The sequence below is a fragment of the Poecilia formosa genome, unplaced genomic scaffold, assembly GCF_000485575.1.
Source record: "Poecilia formosa unplaced genomic scaffold, Poecilia_formosa-5.1.2 Scaffold164, whole genome shotgun sequence".
NCBI lineage: Eukaryota > Metazoa > Chordata > Actinopteri > Cyprinodontiformes > Poeciliidae > Poecilia > Poecilia formosa.
In genome coordinates this window covers 530,707-553,650 of record NW_006800103.1, presented here as the reverse complement: position 1 = coordinate 553,650, position 22,944 = coordinate 530,707, and the positions used below count along the sequence as shown (strand labels likewise).

Here is a 22,944-nt window from a genome sequence, read left to right as displayed (position 1 = left end):
TGGATCTTAATGGGGTTTTACCTGGGTAAATAAAGGACAGAAAGAAAAAGGGGAACTGATTTTCAACCTGACCACTTCACACCTGGCTGCGAACCACACCAGTGCCTGCTGAAGGTCATAGAAGATGCCAACAGAACCGCATCATACACACACACTCAAAAAAGGCAAAGATGAGGTTCTTAAATCAAAGATCCTCATCTTCAGAGCTATACTGCTACTGGCATAAACACCACAATCAGAGTTGTGGAAAGAGGACAGTCCTGGTCAAACACAAACTTGAAACAAACTCTCCAGGGCATATCTCTTACTTTTTTGGATGGCAACAAGATTTCCCTGTATACAGTAGAAAACTACTAGTAGAAATAAGAATCAAACTACTGTGACCCCGACGGCCTTTAGAATCTCAGGGTGAATCCTGTTCACACCTTGCAACTTACCACTAGATAGTTCTGTGTCATTGACCTTACTATCTCCAATAAACAAAAATCATCTGAGCCCCATCCATTGTTCCCAGTCACCACTCTGTTGGTCTGGGACTATATAATCAGAAATTTCTGATTTTTTCAATGTCATTGTGAAATGCTTTTCTGGAGCTACCATCTCTATCACCAGAACTACTAGGTGTAAATTCCTTTGAACTGCTAAACCCTTGCAGACTTAGGGCACCAGCCCTATTGTCCTCCTGCTTTTGTTGTGCAAACGCAATAATTACCTGCAAACCCTTGCACATTTCTATTTACTCAGACTTCCATCTCAATCCATGACAGCTCAAAAGTATGTGTGTCACATGGAAATTTCAAAAGCCTACATAAAAAAATAACCCACAAACTCACTGACCATGTAATATGAAAGGCACACATTCACAAAAATATGGAAACACAATTCTGTTTTAGTTATATATATATAACTAAAACAGTTATATATATATAACTGTTTTAGTTATATATATATATAAGTGCTTTGTCAACCTTTCCATGACAGTAAACATACCTCATCTTTTTGTGTGCGCACTATCATTGTGTGCACACTAATGCTCTCTTCCTTACTCTGATCAAATCCTCAAGGCTTAGTATGTGCGTCATAAAATCATTTCTTGTTCCGACTCTAATTCTCACCTCCCCCCCAAAAAAGCAAAAACAAAACCAAAGCATTGTTTTCTTAAAAAAAAAAAAAAAAAAAAAAAAAATATATATATATATATATATATATATATATATATATATATATATATATATATATATATATATATATATATATATATATATATATATATATATATATAATGCACACCTATGTCCTATGTTGACCTACACCTGCCAAAACAATTTCGGCTTCTGCTGCTCCCACCTCCGTCGTCACCTGTCATAGTCGGAGCTCACAGTTCACAGTCATCGCTGACCCCTTAGCCACCCTACAACCATCTCCATCTACGGGCTCCCTCGCTCGCTAGACCGCGCACCGGTTAAGACGTCAGGATTGGACGCAGCAGGGGATCCCCAGCACACCGTTACCGAGTCGCGCAGCGCATCATCATCATCATCCTTTACCGGGAGGAGGAGAGCTCGCGCCGGCTCCCAGTTGAGCGCGAGCGCCAGAACACAGGACACTGTAGTTTCTCACTTCGAGCACAGCTCGCGCTCCAACTCTCCCCCTTCTGCTTTCTGAGTCTTTTGCTCTTTGTGCTGCGAAAGCCTAAGTGCAGGAGGTGCTGCGCGACCGGTTTTTCGGAAGGAAGAATAGGGAGCAGAGGAAATAATAAAAAAAAGGAGGTTTCACCTTCTTGGTCCCGAGAAGAAACAATATGGAAGAGCTGTCTACTCTATGTTAGTTTTATCGCCACTTGGACAGACGAACCGTTCGTCTGTCCTTCTAAGCGGCACTTTGTTCACCTTCACGTGCGTCCTCATACCTGCGCGCGCCTCGCTGCCTTGGACGTCGCTTTTTAAAACAAACACAGGTAACAGCTAAAGACAGAGATGGAAGAGAGGAGCGTGCTCGTTTTTTCTTCTTTTTCTCCTTTTTCCTAGCTGAGAGTAATGTGTCCAGAAGCGCAATAAAAGTGGCGGAAAAGGCGACTCAGCGCGGAGATTTTCCTCAATGTTCATTTTGGTTTTATTTTTGTTTTGATTTTATTTTATTTTTTCTTTTGTTAATCTTTTCTTGAACTGCTAAGAGAAACGGCAGCTGGCTGAAGTGGAGAGAGTTTGTTCGGGTTTAAAAGTGGAATAGAAGAAGCGGCTGTGGTCGGAGGTCTCCCGCACCAACTGGCAGGTAGGAGCGCACTGATACACATGAGAGGGAAAAGAAAACTAGGAGAAAGCCCATTTGACTTTACAATGTCCAGGATGTAATTTCGGCTTATTTATTTAAATTACGATCGTATCCTTTAGAGTTAACCCCACATGTTACCTTTTTCCATGAAAGATAGTTGCTGTTCTTTAACATCCAAATACTTTGCTCACAGATGTTGACATAACACCGGAGGAAAAATCAAGACGTGTGACGTGGTCCGCATAATTACGACCTTTTAGGTCTTACCGTGTTCCACATTGTAACGAGCAATTAAGACAGCGGAGCCTCCTCCGAAAGTTTTCTTTTTTTGTTTTATTTTATTATTATTTTTTTCAGTTTCTTGACGGAAGTGCTCTGAAGTTCCCCCCAAAATGTTGGGAATTGGGTGTCTTAATTTAATTAAATGATTTTATAACCAATAACCACTTTAAAACTTTGGAATAGAAAGCATGCCAATCTTATGTCCACTGATTCAGTCTCCTCTTCTAAGATTCTCACGATTTATTTTAGTCACAAAAAGCAGAAACGAAAACAAAATTCAAGCAAAACATATTTCTCACTTGGTATTGTCATTTTAAATTAAATTAAATTAAATGAAGCAGTTTTCATTTACTTTGAGGAGAGAAAACTCTTGGAGGTTTTGTGTGAGTGAGTACGGTGTGTGAAGGAGTGGAAGGTTAAAATGGCAAACCACAGAAAATGTAAAAGCATGAAAGACTCTGAGTGGCTTTGCCTCTGCTGGCATGTCACATAGCCCCTCTCTCTTACACTATTTGCCCCTCACTTTCAAACATGGTGTAGTCTATACCTCTTGCACTATTGATGGAAAATGTAAATTTTTTTATTGATCTGCTACTTTACCTTCTCCTAACACCTTCTTCTGGTGTTTTATCCAGAAACTCTTCATTCCTCAGGGTTTTAGGTGAAGGGGTTTTTATTTTTACTAAGGTGCAGCCCTCTTTAAATGGCATCACTTTGCTTAGTTACTCACTATGGTGTGTTTGGCAGGAAGAAACCTTGAGGACTTTGTAGCTTTTGAGGTTTTTACTTTGATGCAAATAATCCAAAGTCCTAATTGTTCCTATGATTGTGTTTGATCTGCCCCTTGAGTGTGAGTGATGAATTCATGAGGAAGTTCAGTTGTTTACCTCATTACTTCACACGAATGATGAAAAACGGTGAAATGGCTCCTGCGGCCCACTTTTAAGCAACTAAAAATGAGATAATGTGGTTGTTGGGAATTTTGCATGCATTTCAAGTTGCATTCGTGTCGGGATTGGTTCAGTGTGAAGTGGTGAAAATAAAATAGACACTTCAAACAATGCCCAAGTAAGGGGTGCTATCTAATAATTCAGTTATCACCCATTTTATTGTTAAGTGATACTGTATCTATTGTTTTTTTTAAACTTTTTTAAATCTAGGTATATCACAATAAAGCCAACTTTATTACAGCTGATTTATTTTTATAGTTCAATGGGCTAATAATGAATTCTGAGCAATACAATATATATCAACTGTAAAAACAAAATAAAGAGAATTAATTTACCTTGATCAGCTGCCTTCGTATATGGAAAGCTTCTTACCGAAACTGCGTTTCTTACTTGCTTTTAAAATAAACGTTCAGCTCTTTTGACTGCTTATTCTTTCTTTTTTTCTGTTTTTTTATTTCTCTGCTCATGCTGTACAATTATATATTTTTCCAGTTTTTTTCAAATAGTTTTTCGTCAGTATTTTTTGTAAAATCAGACTTGAAAAGTCTCCAGATTTGGCAGTGCTCCGGGTCATGTTTCTGCATCACATTGGGATTCAGAAAATTTAAAACAGAACAAAAAATATCTGAGTTTAAACTTTGTCTCACCCCTTTACTTTAAGTTTGAATAAAAATGTTATTTCCCAGGTTGATGTGTTTGTAGCATTCATCTTGCCCTAACTAAAATAAAACATCGACGTTTTTGTTCGTGCGTATTCCTTTTCTACATTTTAATGTTGCCTTTATGATAAATTATACAGAAATAAACAATAATGCATAAATAATGCGTTTTTAAAAGTGTGAGAAAAGGCCAGAGGTCAGATGGGGTCGGATAAGGTCGGACTTTGATTTGTTGGATGCAGTTTGCAGTTTACGCCAATAGATGTCCTGCTATCCTTTGCACTGAACCCTGAAAGTGTTTCAGTCACTCAGATGAGAGCGGAGTACCATTACTGCTCACTCGTATTCCCTTCCTGCCTGCACCTGCAAATATGCAGCTATTCACAGAAAAGTTCAGCTGATTTTATTTATTTTATTTTTTACCTTCCTTACTATGTATTTTCCCTAATGTGGTCCGTGGTCATTATTTTCACTTCACAGTTGACTGACCTGCTCACAGGATATTTCTGGATGTTCTGCACACAGTAAAGTTAGTTTGCATGCTTTGCCATACAGGATTTCTTAACATAGTGTGTATGGAAAGTGTGTGTTTTAGACCTGTGTCCTTGTTGTCACACAAAATATGGTAATTGTTCCACACTTGCTTCGGGACTTGAATGCAACTTTTTTGCTTGTGCAAAGTAGGAATGCTCCTATTTTTGCTTAGGTGATCCAAATTAGACAATTTTCAACTTGACCATTTTTCTTACTAAACTGGTGACACATTCACACATATTTATTCAGACATAAAATATTTGAAACAGGCGAAAAATGAGACAACAAATTTAAATGAATGAGTGAGTGAATAATCTAACACGTAAAACTGGAAATCAGTGACTTGTATTTATTTATTTTTAAATCTAAATACATGTTAAACACAGATGCAATTTTAACACAGGTTCTGTTGTAATTTATTGAGTCTTTCTGAGTCTTTCTAAATATTTTAGCATAGCGTATTTTATAAGGAAATGATAAATTAACTTGATTTTGTTGATTTGTGACAGGATGAGAATTCTGTCACCTGGTCCTGTGTCGTGTGTGTGTGTGATGTGTGTGTGGGTGCTGGTGTTAATTTTCTCTAAATATTTTGAACAGAATACATAGTTATTTTAAATGTTGCCACACTTCAAGAAACAAACTTTATGCAAGTAATTATCAAGTGAGAATTCCAAAATGGCTAACATTAGAAATCTACATCTGCATAAATCAGAAAAGGGCCCACACAGATGTATTATTGCCTGTTAATTTTTTGCATGCTATAAAATGCTTAACATCATGTCTTATTTACCTGTGGACACTCAGTTTAAGCAGCTCTTTGTTGCCACAATTGTACATTTGCTTCTAGTTGGAATCACCTCTGTACAGTCCTGTCTTCTCCTCCATGACTTCTGTCCCCATCGGACTGTAAAGCTCTCGGTGTCTACATGTCTCTCTGCCTGGGCTTGTCTACAGTTTTATTAGTAATATAGTGGTTTAGTATTTGTAAAGCTTATGTATTGTTTTCAATTTGTTGCTTTGTTTTGACTACTTACAATTCTTGAACTGAGCCTTTACCGACTCCTGCCTGTGTGTGTCTGAAGTGAAAGAGAGATTTGTGCATCATTTACACTGTAACCAGGGATCATTCACCTTGAAGAGCGTGATGAAAGCAGTGCAGCGCTGCATTAGAGGACCACAATTGAGTGTGTTTGAATCTTTACTTGAAATTTAATAGAAACACAATGTTTGACCTTTAGCACAGTTTGTTCAGAAGCAGATCGCTGAAACAAAATTAATCCACTACAGCTTTTTCTTCTGTTATACTCACAGTTAGGTCATGTGTTGTTATTAAGCAATTAGATACTCAATCAGTTAGCTGAAGGAAACTCCCTGGATTTTCTAGCTTTGCGTCCATGAAGGGAAGGAATTAAACTTATATGAAACCTGGGGGAATATATAATATATGTATTGGGTATGTGTGTGGATACATGGATTAGTTTACAAAGCTCCTAGACGCTGTTCATCTTAAAACGGTATGAATTCAATTTTAGAAAGAAGAAATTCAGCTTCAGTTAGCTGTCAGGTGTAGAGAAACTATGACAACAAAAAAAGCAAAAAAACACAGATTAAATATACTCAAATTAAAGGCTCAGTTTTTCCACATTTTTCAGTCCAATATTAGGCTTTTGTGAAAGAAGACACATTTATAGTTCAAATCTTTAGCAAATTTATTGTTAATTACGGCGGACACTGATAATAAGTTGTAGCTTGTAAAATCTGAAACATTTTTATATTTATAACAAGGCATCTCATCATTCAGAGCCATAATCCTGAAAAAATAATTTGGTCCGTGGACTGCTGTCCACACAGTGCTGACCATAACCCCAGGAAGAAGTTTTACTGAAGTTGGCTTCACACAGCCATCTGACCGTCTTTTCACTGACACCAGATTGAGAGGAATACATGCTGTCACAGCAAATACGTGCTGTCTTCAGAGCTACAACAAACAACATAATGAAGTTTTTGTTTTCCAATCTTAATCTTCACGAAGTTTGTCATACAAGCTGTAATTTGGTTTTGTATGTCTAGCAATAAATTTTGGACATATCTTTGAATGTCAGATTGGCAGTAAGCTTTCTTTCTCATTACATTGAAACCAATATTGGAAATTGTACTTAGTCTGAACCATGGGTAATTTAAATGGCTTATAAACTAACTAAAATAAACAAACAGATAATATGCAGAAATTAGGAGAAGATAACAGCATGTTACAGATTTAGCTGTTTTCCTTACAAAAATCATGTATCCTTCTTATTGCATTTAATTTGAATGTGGTATATTGAAATGTGGTATATTGTACACTGTCATCATCCTTTGTTTTTTTTATTAAATCCCCAGTACATTCTACATTGTGACCCGATTTAACCTTTAGCGCGTGTCTCAGGATTTTCCATCTGCTCCTCGGTTGACTGTGTTATCGCCTCGGACCACTTCAAGTGGCTCCAAGCTGTGGCGCCCTTTCTTTTTTGTTCTTCAGCCCAACAACTTAAGCAGGTCTGCCCTGTTTTGTTTTTCTTACTTGAGACACCAGTTGGGTTTTAAAATAAAATGCTAGCTTTTTACGTCGCAATGCAAGTTTTAAAATAAACCTTACCGGGAATCTCAACACACGTCGTCTTTGCTGTTTGAAATTTGACTGCTACAGCTGGCTGCTCCGAAATGCAATTTTTGTTCTGTCACAGGATTGGTTCACGGCAGAGTTCTTAGAGGCTGAGCCGTTTTTTCCAACACGTTTCGTAACTACAGAATGACAGATGAGTATTGCTACCTTTAAAAATAAGCACTGTTTCGTCTTTCCATCTTTCTTAGGTTAAACATTTTTGCATTGCATCAACTATTGTGAAATCTTTACATGAACATCTAGAAATGCCTGGAAACAAATTCAAGCAAATAAGATAGTTTTGATGTGCACAGACTTCAGAAATGTTATAAGAGAACATTGCTTTTTTAGATTCTTTGAATTCTGTTTTTCTTCCAGATATGTAAACCATTTAAGTCATTGTCCATATGACAAAAGCAAAAGGAGAAAAGAAAATCTGCTTTAGTCTTTTGTGAATTGAAACCTTGGAATGTGAGTCCGACTCGCCATATTTATCTGATTCCTTTCTTCTGTTTAATTATTTAAAAATCATCATAATTTATATAATTTTGCTAATATCATTTTGGGTTTTAGGATTTTTGAAAAGGAAAAATGAAACAATTTTTATGTGCCATAAACATGACAAAATAAGTTTAACATCTGAACATTTATGGACTTTTATTGTATTATTTCTATTATAAATATTGTGTTTCTGTTCTAAGTAATTGTTGTTTCATTTTAGGTGAACGTGCTTAAGATAGTTTCAAGTCTTTAAAACAAACAAAGTGGTTTACATTTCGTTCAGGTCGCCTGCATACTGTAGCTGTTCAGGATTTTGCATATTTTCAGGATACGCAAAAATGAGTTCTTATGTTAGTTAAAGACGAATGCCTTTCTTTTCTCTGACTAAGGAGTTTTAGAAGCAGAAAGTTGATTACATTTTACATATAACTGACCTTTTCTTCTGCATTTCTGAACATTAATGTACTACAGATGCAGATTCTGAGGTTTCTGTCAAGGATGATTGAAAAGACTCATTTAATTTGTATGATCCCTGTTGGGATATTCAATGTGTAGGGCTCTCTTTTTTCTTTGTGTGTGTGTGTGTGTGTGGGTGTGTGTGCGTGTGTGCGTGTGTGTGTGTGTGTGTGTGAATTAAACTCAAATGAATGTATAAGAATTTTTCTGAAAACGTCCCTGCATGCATACTGTATACGGACTGCAGTTTCAAGAGGATAGTGAATTATTCAAAGTGAGCCATTGAAATAAACAAACTGATAAAGATTGTATTCAGAATATATTTACAAATCAAAAACCTTGAAAAGTTGTGCACTTACGAAAACAGACAATTTGAAATGTGCTTAGCTTGTGCCTGGCTATAAAAGCAATGCATTTATGATTATTTATTTAAATGAATTAAACACAGTGGAAACATCCAGAACGCTTTAGTTTGCTGCAAAGTCCATCTCCTGCATGCGCCTAGTATTAGACACAGACAAGTAGTTATGTTCTTCTATAAATCACACACAATCACGCTCGTTCAGATTTTTGTGCAGCCCTCAGATAATCAGCAGACACACACCTCTAATTTCCTCCTCTAATTCCAGCGCTTTGGACAGTGTGAGGTTCCTCCTAGTGGCCATATTCGGTACTAGAGGAACTGAGCAGTATATGTTTTTGTAAGATGCACATTAATTGGCCTAAAGATGGTAATTTATTTTATTTTCATAAAATGTACAATTACTTAACTGTTGATTTTACTGATTCACAATTTCATGGTAAAGAAATTAAATCACTTTTGTTCATGTATATAGGTGTGTGTGTGTGTGTGTGTGTGTGTGTGTGTGTGTGTGTGTGTGTGTGTGTAAAGATAAAGATATATATGTATAAAGATTTGATTTGTTCATTTTAAAAAAGCCCGAAATGAAATGCTGAGCATCCACAAGGTCTGCTGAGAGAGGAAAAAAAAATGTAATTGTTTTGTGAAACAATACTTATTCGTTTTTCTACATGGATGTTCTCAATCGGATTTTCTAGTTCAAGGTTGAGGATTGTTATTGTGATCATATTCATATTCACTTTTGCAGATGAACTGTTGTATCCTTGACTTACGTTTATACAGGGATGCCTGGGTGCATTTTGAATGAGCCCTGTTCAAGCTCAGGTGCATGTTAAAAAATAGGCAGTGTATTTGATTCTCAAATATGATTTACTATGATATTATTTTAAATTTAATTTTAGTTCAAACTATTACTTTTTGTTATTGTCATTTTTTCAGATAGTTTTAAGTTTTTCAGTTTTATAAATTAGGGTGACATAAAAAAACATTGGATTCTCTATGTAAAATTAAAACAAACACTAATAATAATAATAATAATAATAATAATAATAATAATAATAATAATTGTGAAAGTGTGATATTTGGAAATATGATAAATATTACATAGAGACCCATTTGTTTTTTGTTTTTATCCTAAAATATTTTAATTATATTTCATTTTAGTAATAAAATCGGGAAAAAGGGGAGTGCAAATGTGCTGGAAGAAAGGTTTTTTTATTTTTTTATTCAGCATTCAAATTTTTATGAAACTGATGTATTATAATAGCATTTGGTTGGAAACAAACTCCACTTTGCTTCTTTTTCTTTTCGTCTAAATTTGGCCCTCATCATTTAATGAGGCTTTGTGAGCAAGTGCTATCCTCCTCTAAGTCTTGAAAATGGAAGCGTCTAAGTTATTTTCATGAAGCTCTCCTGGATTGTAATCTAGCTGTAAATTGACATTAAATCCACAAACCAAAAATAAAAAATAATCCATGAATTGGCAAGTTTTTTTTTCTCCATTTCCAATGATTTACATCCTCCATTGGTTTTGGTCTCTCATTAATGTTTCAAATTTTTTGCATTTATTTTAATCTGGTTATGATCCACAAAAAATGCATATTTTCCACCAGAGCAAACCTTCCCAAACATGATGATAAGAAGATTATTTGTCTTGTGTAAGAAATAATGAAGCAGACATGCAATGTCAGATGATAGAACTATTTTGTCAAACAGCCAGCATGTAAATCTTCTTTGGATGCAGTTAAAAAGCTTTTATCCTTTTGATTAAAAAATATACAATGTTTATATATAGAAAATGAAAGAATATATATTTATAATTTAGTCCTGATTGGAAATAGACTTGTGTTAGAACATAAGGATGTGTAGTATTGCTTTCATAGTCAAATAGAAAAAAAAAGAAAATCCAAATCACAAAGCGGTTCTAAATTCATGTTAGCAGTGTTGCATTTTCTTGGCACATAGTGCTATAAAATATGACGCAGTGCTGTCAGTACACTGAATTATGATAACTTCAGCTGTCTTAAAAAAGCTGACTTGACATGATTTTAGAAAAAGAAATAAGTTACTTCATAATTTTACCCCTTGAAAATTGGGCCTCTGTTTCTTTAAGAAGCTCCTACTCTTTCTGACACTCAGCAAATCATCACATCACTCCCCTATCACGGCTTTAAAGCGTTCGTAGGAGTGTTGCACTGAGAAGTAGCATATATAATGAGTTCAGCAGTTGTGCAGTTCCACCAGGTGTTTTCTAATTGCTGCTGGCTAGTCTGGAGGAGCCGAGTGCAGAAATCTCTCTGCTCTGGGAGACTGAAGCTCGTAAGCTTGAAAACTTCAGCTCTGAGGAAGAGCTTCGCCAAAGGCGGCGCTTGGTTACACCACTTGTTTTGCACAGCCGAATGGCTACCAGGAGAGATTAAAGCATTCTCAGATATGCATGAAAGAACGCAGCACTGCAGATTAGGGAATAATATTATAACATGACTTAAAGCTCAAAAACGTAGATTTTACTTGATATTTTACCTTTAAAATGTTAGAAACTATAAATCTAAAAATTTATTTGAAACAGTATTTTATTGCCCATCTTGAATAGGGTGTAGATCAGTAGGTGGCCACACTGATGGACTCTACACTCGTTTGTATTAAATTTGCTAAAGCATTAAGCATGAAAGGAAACTGTAAAATGTCTTATCGTAGAAATGTAACTTTTCTCTCAGGAGACTCCGGTGACATTTTGTCTCTGCTAACTATTCATCCAGAACACCAATTAGCCAGATTGTTATTAAGCTAATAGAGTGAATGCTTTGAGTGACGTCCCTTTGTGTGATCCAGTAATATTAAGGTGGTATTTTGTGCCATTTGGATGGAATGATGATGCTTTTGTTTGTAATTAGATTGCTATGATAGATGGTGATGTTGGAAAAAAATCTGTGAAATCCCTGATGGGTCCAGATGTCAGGAAATCAGTGAGATCGCTGCGATAGGTCCATGTTGACATGTACTGAGAGCCTGTGGGCTCTGGCTCCTGGTGGTGTGCACACACAGAAACTCTACATTTATCCCTTCATTTTGTAAAGACTACATAGTGCAAACTCACTAAATTTATATGATTATTTTAGTACCAGTAATGTGTTGATAATATAAACTCTAACCTACCCGTTTCACATTGTGACACATTTTTTATTCAAGTCTTTTTCCAGACGGTCATATGGTTTTATGCTAAATACATAAAATGCTAAATGTTACCACATTTATTTGTTCTAATGAGTGAATAAAATGACAGTAGAGGGGATAAATCTTGAAACAGAAACAGGATCAAGTGTCCCTCTTTAAACAGAAACTTTAAATATTTTTCTTCCCTCCAAATTCCTCTTTTTCTTAATTATCATGTCCTGAATCTAATAAAAAATGAACATTTAATCATTAAAAAAATCTTCCCAAAATAGAATAAATGTTGGTACATATAAGTGCTAAAAAATTAAAAAGAATATTTAGCACGCTGGAGTCTCTTGTATCTGTGTGTTACAGACAACAAACCTCTGCAGCCCTCATGTAGTTTTAAGCTGTGAAATCCATTTTATTATTTTACGTCTACTTTTCCCTTCTTATGTTTTCTGAAATACACTTATTCAGTTCTAACCATATTCATTAAGCCAAAAGTATGTAATTATTGAGTGAGTGAAAAGAGTTCAATAATTCAATGGCCTAATTTATCCACGTGCTGTTATTCAGGTTTCACAAATATAACAAGGCTGCTGTTCAACCCGAACATTGGATCATTTTACAAGGAGTTTAGAAGCATTTCAATGTTTTTTTTATTTTTTATAAACAAAGAATCTCATGTTTTTTTTTATAGTTAAATAAAATAAAATCTTCCTTTTAAAAATGCTTTACAATTGAACTCACATACAAAATTCCTGGAAACATCACATCCTTGTCCAGACATTCATAATTATCAGTAGCTTTATTAATTTTTATTTTCTAACTCTTTCTTCAGCGTCTTTATTGAAGTATATTGCATGTCAGGGTTTTTCTTCCATTCCTTTCACTGTTTTACCCAAAAAATGAGCAATGTTTATTTTTTTTCCCTCAGAAAATATCTGATACGGCATACGGAGCAAGAAAGCATTCAGAAAACTCTAATCTCGATTTATTTAAATGTTATAAAAACTGATTTGCTGCTAATTCATGATTCTGATGTTACTCTTCACTACAAGTGGTTGTCATGTGTATTCTTGCTCCACCAGTCAACCATGTGCTGACGAAACTTACAGACAAATTGTTCTCCCAATTCATAAAATTTGCTAGGCCTTATTCCTTTTTTGTTCTTTTTGGAAGTCGGTGGTACTGAGACCGGCAGTCTCAGTACCATGGTGAGCATGGAGACCTGCCTGAAAGATGCTTACAGAGCATTCTGTATTATGCCAGGAAGTTGCACGGTTGTTTGTGATGCAGATGAGCAAATCTTACACAAAATGTGTTTTTGTTCTAAGTCTCTTTGCAACCAAAGTGTTCGCCCACTAACAAAGCTGAATGAAAACCTATTGTTTACTAAAGGCTGCTGGTGCTTTTACAGGTATGAAATGGAGAGGTGCATCATGGGATGTTTGGTACTGACCACCATTCTATCCCATCAGTGTAGATATCCTACCTCTTCTCTTTCTGCCATTTTGAACATAAACTGATACAATGCATGTTGTTTTTAGGGATGGAAGTTATTGATTTATGAGTTAATTTAATATTGACTGATCTTATTGACAAACTAATAATTATACAATAAGCGACCATTTTATATAAACCCGAGTTTTATTTTATGTTAAGAGGATTAACTGTTTTTCCATAAAATAAAGAGCTAAATTGTTCATAAAATGCTGAATTTCAAAAAGAAGGATTTTACCATTTTTATGTCTGTTTTATGACATATTGACTGAATAAACATAAAATTGTGATTTTCTCACATTAATAAATTAGACATATTTATAAAATATAATAAGACATGAATTTATTAGGTTGCTGAATAGAAAGTTTAAATATGTGAAACACTTAATCCTCCATGAACAGAGAGATGTTCACACACTGTTTGTGAAGAGAAACAAAGATTTTACAGGCCCTGCCACCTTTATTTCTGTATCAACTAGCTCCACTTTAGGATGAAAACCAGTGCTCTCTTCTGGATGGTGGGCACATTACAACACTGAAAGAAAGTGTAAAGCTGTCTAAGACAATCAAATAAAAGTAATTTTGATCTAATAAATAATCAGCAATTAATTATTGCATTCTTAGTTGGTTTCGTCTTTCAAAAGGAGACGAAGCACACTGTCAAAATGTTTTTTATAAAATATATCTCAAATGTATATTTTATAGTAAATGTAGGTAATTGTAAACTCTTATTGTAAATATACTGCAGCATACCTTGAATTGGCAAGTCTTTTTGTCTCCAAAATATAAATTTTTCAGAAATTCATCATTACATATTATCTCATTTTATAGGCTGGATAAATGGTCACACCTCTTCTGCAGATGTCTGATCTGCGTTGTGAGCGTTATTGTAAACGGTGAAAATACTTTGCAGAAATTTCAGCTCAATAATTAGTCTTGTACGGTTCCTCTCAAAAGTGTCTGCATTTCTTTTTTATTAGTGCTCAGCTGTAAAACATTGTTGTTTGCTTAATAAAACTGAAAGCACCCCCTTGCAGCTCTCCCTCTGATTATGCTCTGTATTTGGCCTGCATTCCTCAAAGTGAGTCCTCAGCTTTGTAAGCAAAACATCTGCAGAGAGTGTGTGATTTGTTTTGCTGACTGTCATATGTGTGTATGGGAGAAGAGGTGCAGGGAACAGGGTTGTCAGGGTCATCACACACCTGCATGTTTGCATGTATTCCAGAAGCAGGAGGACACAGCGCCGCCACTGCGGCACTGTGATGAGGTTGGGGTATCCCGCAGGGACCTATATAATGAACATGTAAATATTTCTGCACCTGAACGGAATGACATTGTGCAAACTTGTGCAAACAAAAGTTTCAATAGTGAAATGAAAAAAAAAAAAAGTCTACACATATTTGGCAGTGCACTGTAACAAACTTCATATATGAAGAAGGTCCTGTTTGTCTTAACAACACAGCTGTAACTAACGCTTCTGTAGCGCAGATTCACAGTACACGCTGCATCAAACCTACCAGCACCCCTAATGATGAATGACTGCACACAAAAACACACACACTCACACACACACCTAGTTGAACAAACATTACACAACCGGGATTTTGATGATGTTCAGCCATGTTCCTTTAATGTTTTCAGCCAGCTGGTCGAAGCTTCTCTTCTCAGGGGTTGTGGTCATTCTTCTCCTTTAATGAAGACATATAGAGACAGAAATGTTTGCACGTGGTCAGCTAGAGAGGGATCCAGACAACCTTCACTGACTGGCCCTCAGACTAAATTTACCCAAGGGCATCATGGTTGGATAGATGCAAAAACCTTAAATTCCTTTTAAGAAACACACAAACTGGCTCCATGCAAAACTGCATGAACTGCATGGGATGACAAACAGCTATAGTTTCAAATAGGTCAGCGTGCTTATATAGGCTAGGAGTTTGTGTGTGTGCTTGCAGCTCATTGCTGGTCCAGGGGACAACTGGCTGAGTTTAGCTCTTTACACTGTTTGGCCCTCATTTGTTGTAGTGGGACATTGTGGAGCGCACAGGAAATTGCATATTTAAGCACAAGCACTGTACATAAAAACTAATAATTTTATTTTTGTCTTAAAAACGCTAAATGTTACAGCTTCTACAAGTAAAAATAGAAAATGACGAAAAAAATGAAAGTGTTTCTTGCAGCACAACATGGCTCAGTTTGATTGCATGAACTTTTTTGTGTGAAGTTATTAGTAAGCTTCATCTACAGTGTATCCAATGTTATTTATATATATTTTTTACTTTAGCTACTAACTGTTTTAAAAATACAATTACAAAAATACAGCATGATACAGTTTCTATAGTATAATGTGGAACATCTATCTTTACTTTGGTCATCTTTTATTTAAACAAAGAAGGGCTGGTTAAAAAAAAAGATTTACATCATTCTAAAATGAATATATCATGTTGGAAGGAACCACTCTTGAACTGTGTGAACCCTTTCAAGACCCCTGCAGCAAGATTGCTTCAGCTACACATTTACAGCTAAATTACAGATAATTTATCCCTAAAATAGAATTCCCTCTGAAAAATTGCTACCTGCTGCGAAGCCATGAGTGGTTTGTGATGGTAATCAATATATATATATATATATGTTCATTTTTTAATTTACTTGTTTTCTTTGTTTTTCTTACTGGTTATTTGATTAATTTTTAATGGAAGTTGCTGAAGTAATATGTTTGGTATTTTTAGATACATCTTACCTGCACAACATACTTTTTCAGTTTGCTTTATTCTTTTTTTTCTTTTGTCTTTCACACCACGTTTTGTTCATTATTTGTAACATCTGGTCAATGAGAACTATTTACTCCAGGAACACAATTATAGATTATCCAGCAGGTGACAAATAATCAAGAACATCATATAAAGCATTACACTCTTCATAGTTGTCATTACAACATCTGCAGTATGAGAAGATGAAAGGAATGCTTGGATACAATATTTTATTTGAAATTATGTTTAAAGTGTCATGCATTCACACTCTGAATATTGAAAGTATATTTGACCAAGTGGATGAACAATAGCTGCTTTTACTGTCTATGGCTGATGTATGAGAATTTGAGAGAGCAGTGTGCACTTTACAATGGTAAAGACAGAAATTAATCAGAAAAATAATCAACAACAATATGTTAGTAATATATTTTCCTGATAGTGTTTGGTTTTGTTGGTCTGATTACTTGTACAGTGTATTACCCCATTCATCTCAGCTAAACTGCATACTATGGATAATTTTTACAGCAAATTTCAACAAAATAATGCAAAAAATAAATTATATATCTGCAAAAAGTAATCTGTTTTATTCAATGCAGCTTTTTGTTTAACATGTTTGAAACAAGTAAGAAAGGATATTATGCTGAAATTTAAAAATATAGTATTACATAGTTACAATTATTAAATAAGTGTAATAGAAAAAACACATAAAAACAAATGAAACCTAAAAGCATATTTAAGACTGTCGTCTTCTATAATGCTCTTCTAACGTTCTTTGGTTTATAAAGCCATTCATGATGTATTATGCTGTTCAGCCAAAACACTAAATGTCCCATAGTGACTCGCACCTTAGTGCATACACACACATGCACACACATGCACATACCCACGCACACACACACAGGGATTTAGGATAATGTACACGTCAACATTTTTTTCCATCTTGCTAAGAAACTACTTTTTTCTTACAATAACATCCCTAGAGGGTCGGTTGGCATTTTATTCTGGACAACAAATATCTCAGGCACACACACATGCTGACTCAAGCACATGCAACCATGCAAACCAAATATATACAAGGAACACTTTCGTTGTGACTCTTCTTCGAAGCGCGGTTTGTGTTCTTTTGAGATGACTGGTCAGTTGCTTTATGTCAGATTTTGTGACTTTTCTCTGGATGCCTTTGTTTTTCCTCTTTAATCAGTAAACACGTTAGAATAACTGATTATTTAAATTTGGATTTTCTATAAAAATGTACAATATAAACTCTGAAAATAATGTTTGTAAATATTGAATATTAGATCTGAAAAGCTTTTAGCAATAATGCTTCTGAATTCCTTTTTAGAAGACATTATTGCACAATTGAGCTAAAAAATTGAGAGGTAGCCAGCAAGATGAGAGAGAGTGTAAATGAAAGGAAAATGTTTCTCATCAAGGATGTTATTTTGCACAGTTTTTTTTCTTAAGAATGACAGACAAATGCACCTTATTATGTGGTTCAAGTGAGCTGATAGATAGATAAAACAATCTGAAATCATGGTAGTAAAAAATCTAAGCATGTTACAGCTGAGGGCAATGGGTAATGTGACCCCTGTATGCTGACGCCACGGTTTTCTGTCTGTTTGTGACCCTTTAACTTTCAGTTAAAATCTGTTATGAAACCTCGACTTACAGCAATAACCGACTTGGTGGCAAAGGATTTCCCCCATGACTTCCCCTCTCAGCTCCTCCAGACTAGTGGCAGCAGTAAGAATAAGAGTTTCTTAAAGAGACACAGGCCCAAATTCAGGACATCCAATTAATAAGTCAAATTTCTTCTAAGTTATGTTTGATATGCAGCATTTGCAGCATTTTTACAACAATTTACAACAACTGAAGGTAAAATAGTTACTTGAATGTGCTGTAAAATGGCACAGTGTGCTTGGAAATGCATAATACATCTCCCTTAAGGTTTATTTTGGTTTGCAAACTATAAATCAACAAAATATTTTGAGTTTTGAAGAACTCTCTGTCCTTAAGAATTACAAATAATTTGACATATGAAAAAGAACATTAAACATCTGTATTTCAAAAGGCCTTTTCACTGCGGTCAGTGAATAGGAAGCAGGAAGATGAGAGACGAAGAAAAGAAAGAAAGTTGAAAGGAAAGACAAAGGTTTCAATCCAGACTGGAAAAGTGGTAAGAAAAATGTCACTGCTAAACTTGATTCAATATTATATGAACTCTAGACCAATCACAAAAAAATTATCTTCTCATATCAATTCATGACAGATGAGGTTAAACAAAATATTTTTTTCAGTTGTTTGTCTGCAGCACACCTAAAAACTCCTGTAGGCTGAATATGCTTTGAGCAAAAGTAGGCATATAAAATGTTATTTGAATTTCAGTCGGCTATCTTTCTTCACCAAATAAAAAGGCAGAAAATGCAGTAACCTTTGGCTGATGTTTTCCTCTCAAACAGGTATATGTGAGAATAGCAGTATTGGTTCATGGTGCCAATCAATACTGTACAAGAAAAGAAGAACCTATGGCTTTTTGTAATAAGTTCACCCTTTGAATAATTTGGTGTTTGGTTTATGCATGAATTGACTGTTTTGTGTTAATTATCTCTTGAGCTCCTGAGTCAAATGCACACTCTTGTGCATCTGACTTTGATTAAGTTTCTAAAGTCTCACTATTGCCCTTAATCCAGTTTTCTTTTTCTGTACTTCCTGTCCAGAGTCCCTCAGGCTACTTCTAAAGTAACATAAATGTGAATGAAGTGACTTTAATTGTTTGGAGGTAGTTCCTGTGGGAGCAAAAAAGTCAATAAAATGATAGGAAAATGAAGGATCCTTCTGTTCGATGTTAATCTCCTCTCTCTTTCTTTCTCTTATTTTTTCCCCCTTCGGCACAGACAAAAAAGCTCATCCGTGGTCGCACCTTAAATCATTTCTTTAATTCAGAATAGAAACAAAGTTTCATACAATCTTGTTGATTCCTCAGACTCTCTGTGATAAATGTTTGACAATATGAAGCTGCCAAATGAAACCTGTTTACACTGTTCTGAAGCTACTTTAATAGAACCCGATCAAAATGGTTTATCTACCTTTGAAGGGCAGAAGTGGAATCGTGAGTCTGCCGGTGACACACCGCCAAGCCGGAGAACTGAATGTGTTTATGAGAGGAGGGCAGCGTGTTTTAACCAGCTTCACTGATTCATAACACAACCTTGCACACAGTGACGTGCTTCCGAGGTTTCTTCTTCCAGAATTACTGTTTTTCTTAATTCGCCTGCTTAAAGGAACTGGGATTCACTCAGTTTTCATCATCGCCATCTCAGCTGAGCAGAAGACTCCTCTTGCAAATCTGTTCACCATTTGTCGCTGTTTCAAGACATTTGCAAAACAGTTTATATATTAAAGCAGTCCAAAGTCCATTGTTTTAACTATGATAACGAAACAGAAACCCTCCGTTCCTAGCAATTAGAAGCTACCTAGATCGTTACGAAACCACTGAAGCACCTGGCTCACACTCCTTCACACAAATCTTCACTTATCAATCACTCTGCTGGCCTTAAAATTTAACTAAGCCATAAATCACATCTGTTTTTTTAGCTGTTCTATCTTTGTTTCTATGCAAATTTTTACATTTAGTTCTGCTTCATTTTTCCTAAAACTGTTTCAGTCCTGGCCTTTTTGGTTGAATGGTGCTTAAGCAGTTGGATTGTCCTATTTGATTAAAACAGTCTGACTTTACATAATGCGGAACAGGTTTTCCTCACTTAGTACCATATTCAGCTATAAAACCATCTCAGGTGAAAAAAGGTGCCCATCTGTGTTGTTCTTTACCAGCGTGGATCCAAAACAGATGAGCCTGAGTATCAGTGGGACGTAGTAAGTAGTAGCAGCTCTGTCAAACTCTAACCCCACGAAGACAATTTGTTAACAATGTGCTGGCTGGACTCAGAGCTAAACGCAGCCATCAGAATGGAGAACAAAGTGGATTTAAACTGAGATTGTTCCCAGGCTCTCTTGCTCAGAATGGACAGACTGGTTTGAGATGATAGAAAGGTGACAGTAGCTCAAGTAAACTATTGTTACAACCAAGATTTGCAGAATACCATCTCTGAAAAGACAACACATCAACACTTGAAAGGGTGCAGACCACTCTGGGTGTTACTCCTGTCAGCTCAAAGCAGGAAATTGAAGCTGTAATCTGCTACAGCACATCAAATAGTGACATTTATGTCACGATTTATGCCACCATTTGATGTGCTGTTGTGGCACATTGTTCCTACATTGCTCTTTTTTTAAAATAGTCAGTCAGTTTGATCAGGGTCACCGAAATTAGGGAAAAATAGATTGGAAAAATGTTGCCTGCATCAGTAAATCTTAATTTTAGCTGCAACTCTCAGATAGTGAGGTTCAAGCCTGCCATCTCACAGCAGACGGTCAATTAAAACCCCAGAGGTCCTTGGTCCTAAGTGGTCTACATTCAAGTTCAATTTCCACCTTCCTCCAACAAAATAATGCAACATTTTACAGCAAAGTAAAACCCTAATTTGAAGATGTGTGAAGCTGTCCGACTTATTCAGCTTCTGTATACACTGAAGAACTTTGTCACCTCAAAAGCCATCAACTGACTTCTCATTTCACATTTCCCTATTCAGTGGAAACAATGGATCTGTGACTCAGCCACATCAGTCCTGCCTTGAGACGGTAAAACCAATTACTTTCTTCTCCATCCTGTCCGTGTCAAGAATCATATTTTTTAGCATCTCGTGCAAAAATGCTGAAACATTGAGTTGCTTTAAATCAATGCTAAAATCCATTTTGTTTAGAGTTGCCTTCGATTTACACTAACTGGAACGTCATTACTGTTGTCTGCATTCACACTTTTCCCCACTCTCATTTCTTTTGTCTCTACAATGTAATGTTTATTGCTTGTTTTATGTTTACATCATGTAGCGCACTTTAGATTCCCTTGTTGTTGAAATGTGCTACATAAATGTTGCCTTCTACGTGGTTTGTTTCTGTTTTTCCAATAAAATATCTCCTAAAATGTGAGCGTTAAAGGAACTGGGGAGCAGAACGGAGTTTCAAGCCTGGTAAATGTGACACAATATTCAACTCATTTTCTGAAAGAATCAAGGAGGTTTGCAGCTCAGGCTGAAACAAGGCCTAAGCTGTGCAGATCGTCTTGAGAGGCATTTCAGTTGTGTACGCAAACCACATAAATGTCTTCTTTGATCATTTGCAATGTAGAGAGATTTAGTCAATGAATGCTGTTTTCTTAGACAGATGAATGGAATATAGAAATAGACTAGGAATTCATATTTTCAAGGTCTGGCTTAGAGGCAGAGTCAGAGAGTACATGACTCAGTGCGGGGATCACTTGTCAAATGTAAGTGACCTGACACAGTGCAATGTAGAGCAGAAGGCTTTGCTTCAGTTTGCTGCTCTGACGCTCTCAGTGCTGAATCACTGGTGCTGAATGTTACTGAGCTACCAGAAAACTACTACATGTAGAGGTACAACCACCTTTTCTGCTCTGCGTGTTGTGATTCCCCTTTCAGCTGTCAAACATGTCTGCCCCAGTCACAATGTGGCATGACTGCATCTATTCTAGGTACAGCAAGTGTATGGAGAATCGCCCTTTATCGCAATGCATCAAAAATTACCCCATCATGTACAAAATTAAAATTATTTAGGACAAAAGTTTAGATTTTATGTATTATTTTAATCACATTAAGGTCAGAGGTGGATTGTTACTAGTTACATGTACTCAGTTACATTTACTTTACTGAAATATTCTAGATTTAGGATTGTACTGTACTTTTTCCATTTACTTGAGTAATAGTTTCAATATTGTATCTCTACTATTATGATATATTCAGTCCTTTACCAGCTGCCTTATAAAATAACATTTAAATAGACCTTCTGATTTTTCATCTGGTCAATTCAGACTCACAACGTGCTTATGTGGTAAACATTTTACCTGGAAATCTCAAGGCAAGATTTAATACTAAAAATAATAGAATAACCTCGCTTGCACTATATAGAGGTGTAATTTTTCTTGGTTTTCAACATAAACAAAACCAGAGACAGAAATATACAAATAATCTTCTGGTAAGCATAAAAAATTCATGTGGGAGCAATTGAAAAGACTCCCAGGGTCTGAGTTCAGGTTTAACCTTTTCTGGTGTAGGTGGAACAAGATTGGCAAACAAAGTGATCACCTGTCATCCCTGTTGACTGTGTGGGAAGGGTCATAATCTCATGGTGGGGATTTGTTTCAGGATTGTTAGGTACCCAAAATAAATTCAACAGTAATCTACTGGGGGCCAAAATCCATTAACACATTTGCCCTTCCCATTTTTTGAGAAGCACATTCTAATCTAATCAGGTATGTTTAATAGAAATTAGGCTTTGAACTTAGCATAAAACATAATCTGAACATATAAACTGGTCTGAACCAAGAGCAGATTCAGAATACCAGCATAGCTTCTTGGTAAAAATAAAAACAAAAGCTATAAACTTTATATGAAAAAAGTTGTTTTTATAACTGTGCATTATTACAATGTACCTAGATATCTGATGGAGATAAGATGTAGCTGGTCGTTTTTAAGAGGCAAAGAAACACTCCTTCAACTACAAGAAGGCAAAGCATATTGCATACACTGTATGATTCATGCTCTGCTCTCAGGTTGGCCCGACATTTGGAGTTTCTATCATAAACTTCTAAAGCACTGAAGTATCAGACACACTGTCCTGGGAAAGCTGCAGTGATGGAGGTGGAGTGGCTCTGCATCATCAAAGCAGTAATCATTTCATCTGGCCACTTCAACCTCCATTCACTTTTAGGGCCGGTATCAGGTCTTCATACAAACACATTTGTTGT

General features: G+C 35.8%; 1 protein-coding gene across 3 annotated transcripts in view; it reads left to right on the top strand.

Moving 5' to 3' along the window:
- The first annotated feature begins 1,549 nt into the window (after positions 1–1,549).
- Positions 1,550–22,944, top strand: part of LOC103146627 (teneurin-3-like) — a 290,558-nt gene continuing 269,163 nt past the window's right edge. For 2 of the 3 annotated variants that reach the window (XM_016677778.1, XM_016677776.1), the window contains exon 1: positions 1,550–2,271. The gene's annotated coding sequence lies outside the window, so the exon portion shown is untranslated. Of the gene's footprint in view, positions 2,272–20,744; positions 20,763–22,944 lie in introns of those variants that run through there. The other variant, XM_016677777.1, reaches the window with a different exon arrangement.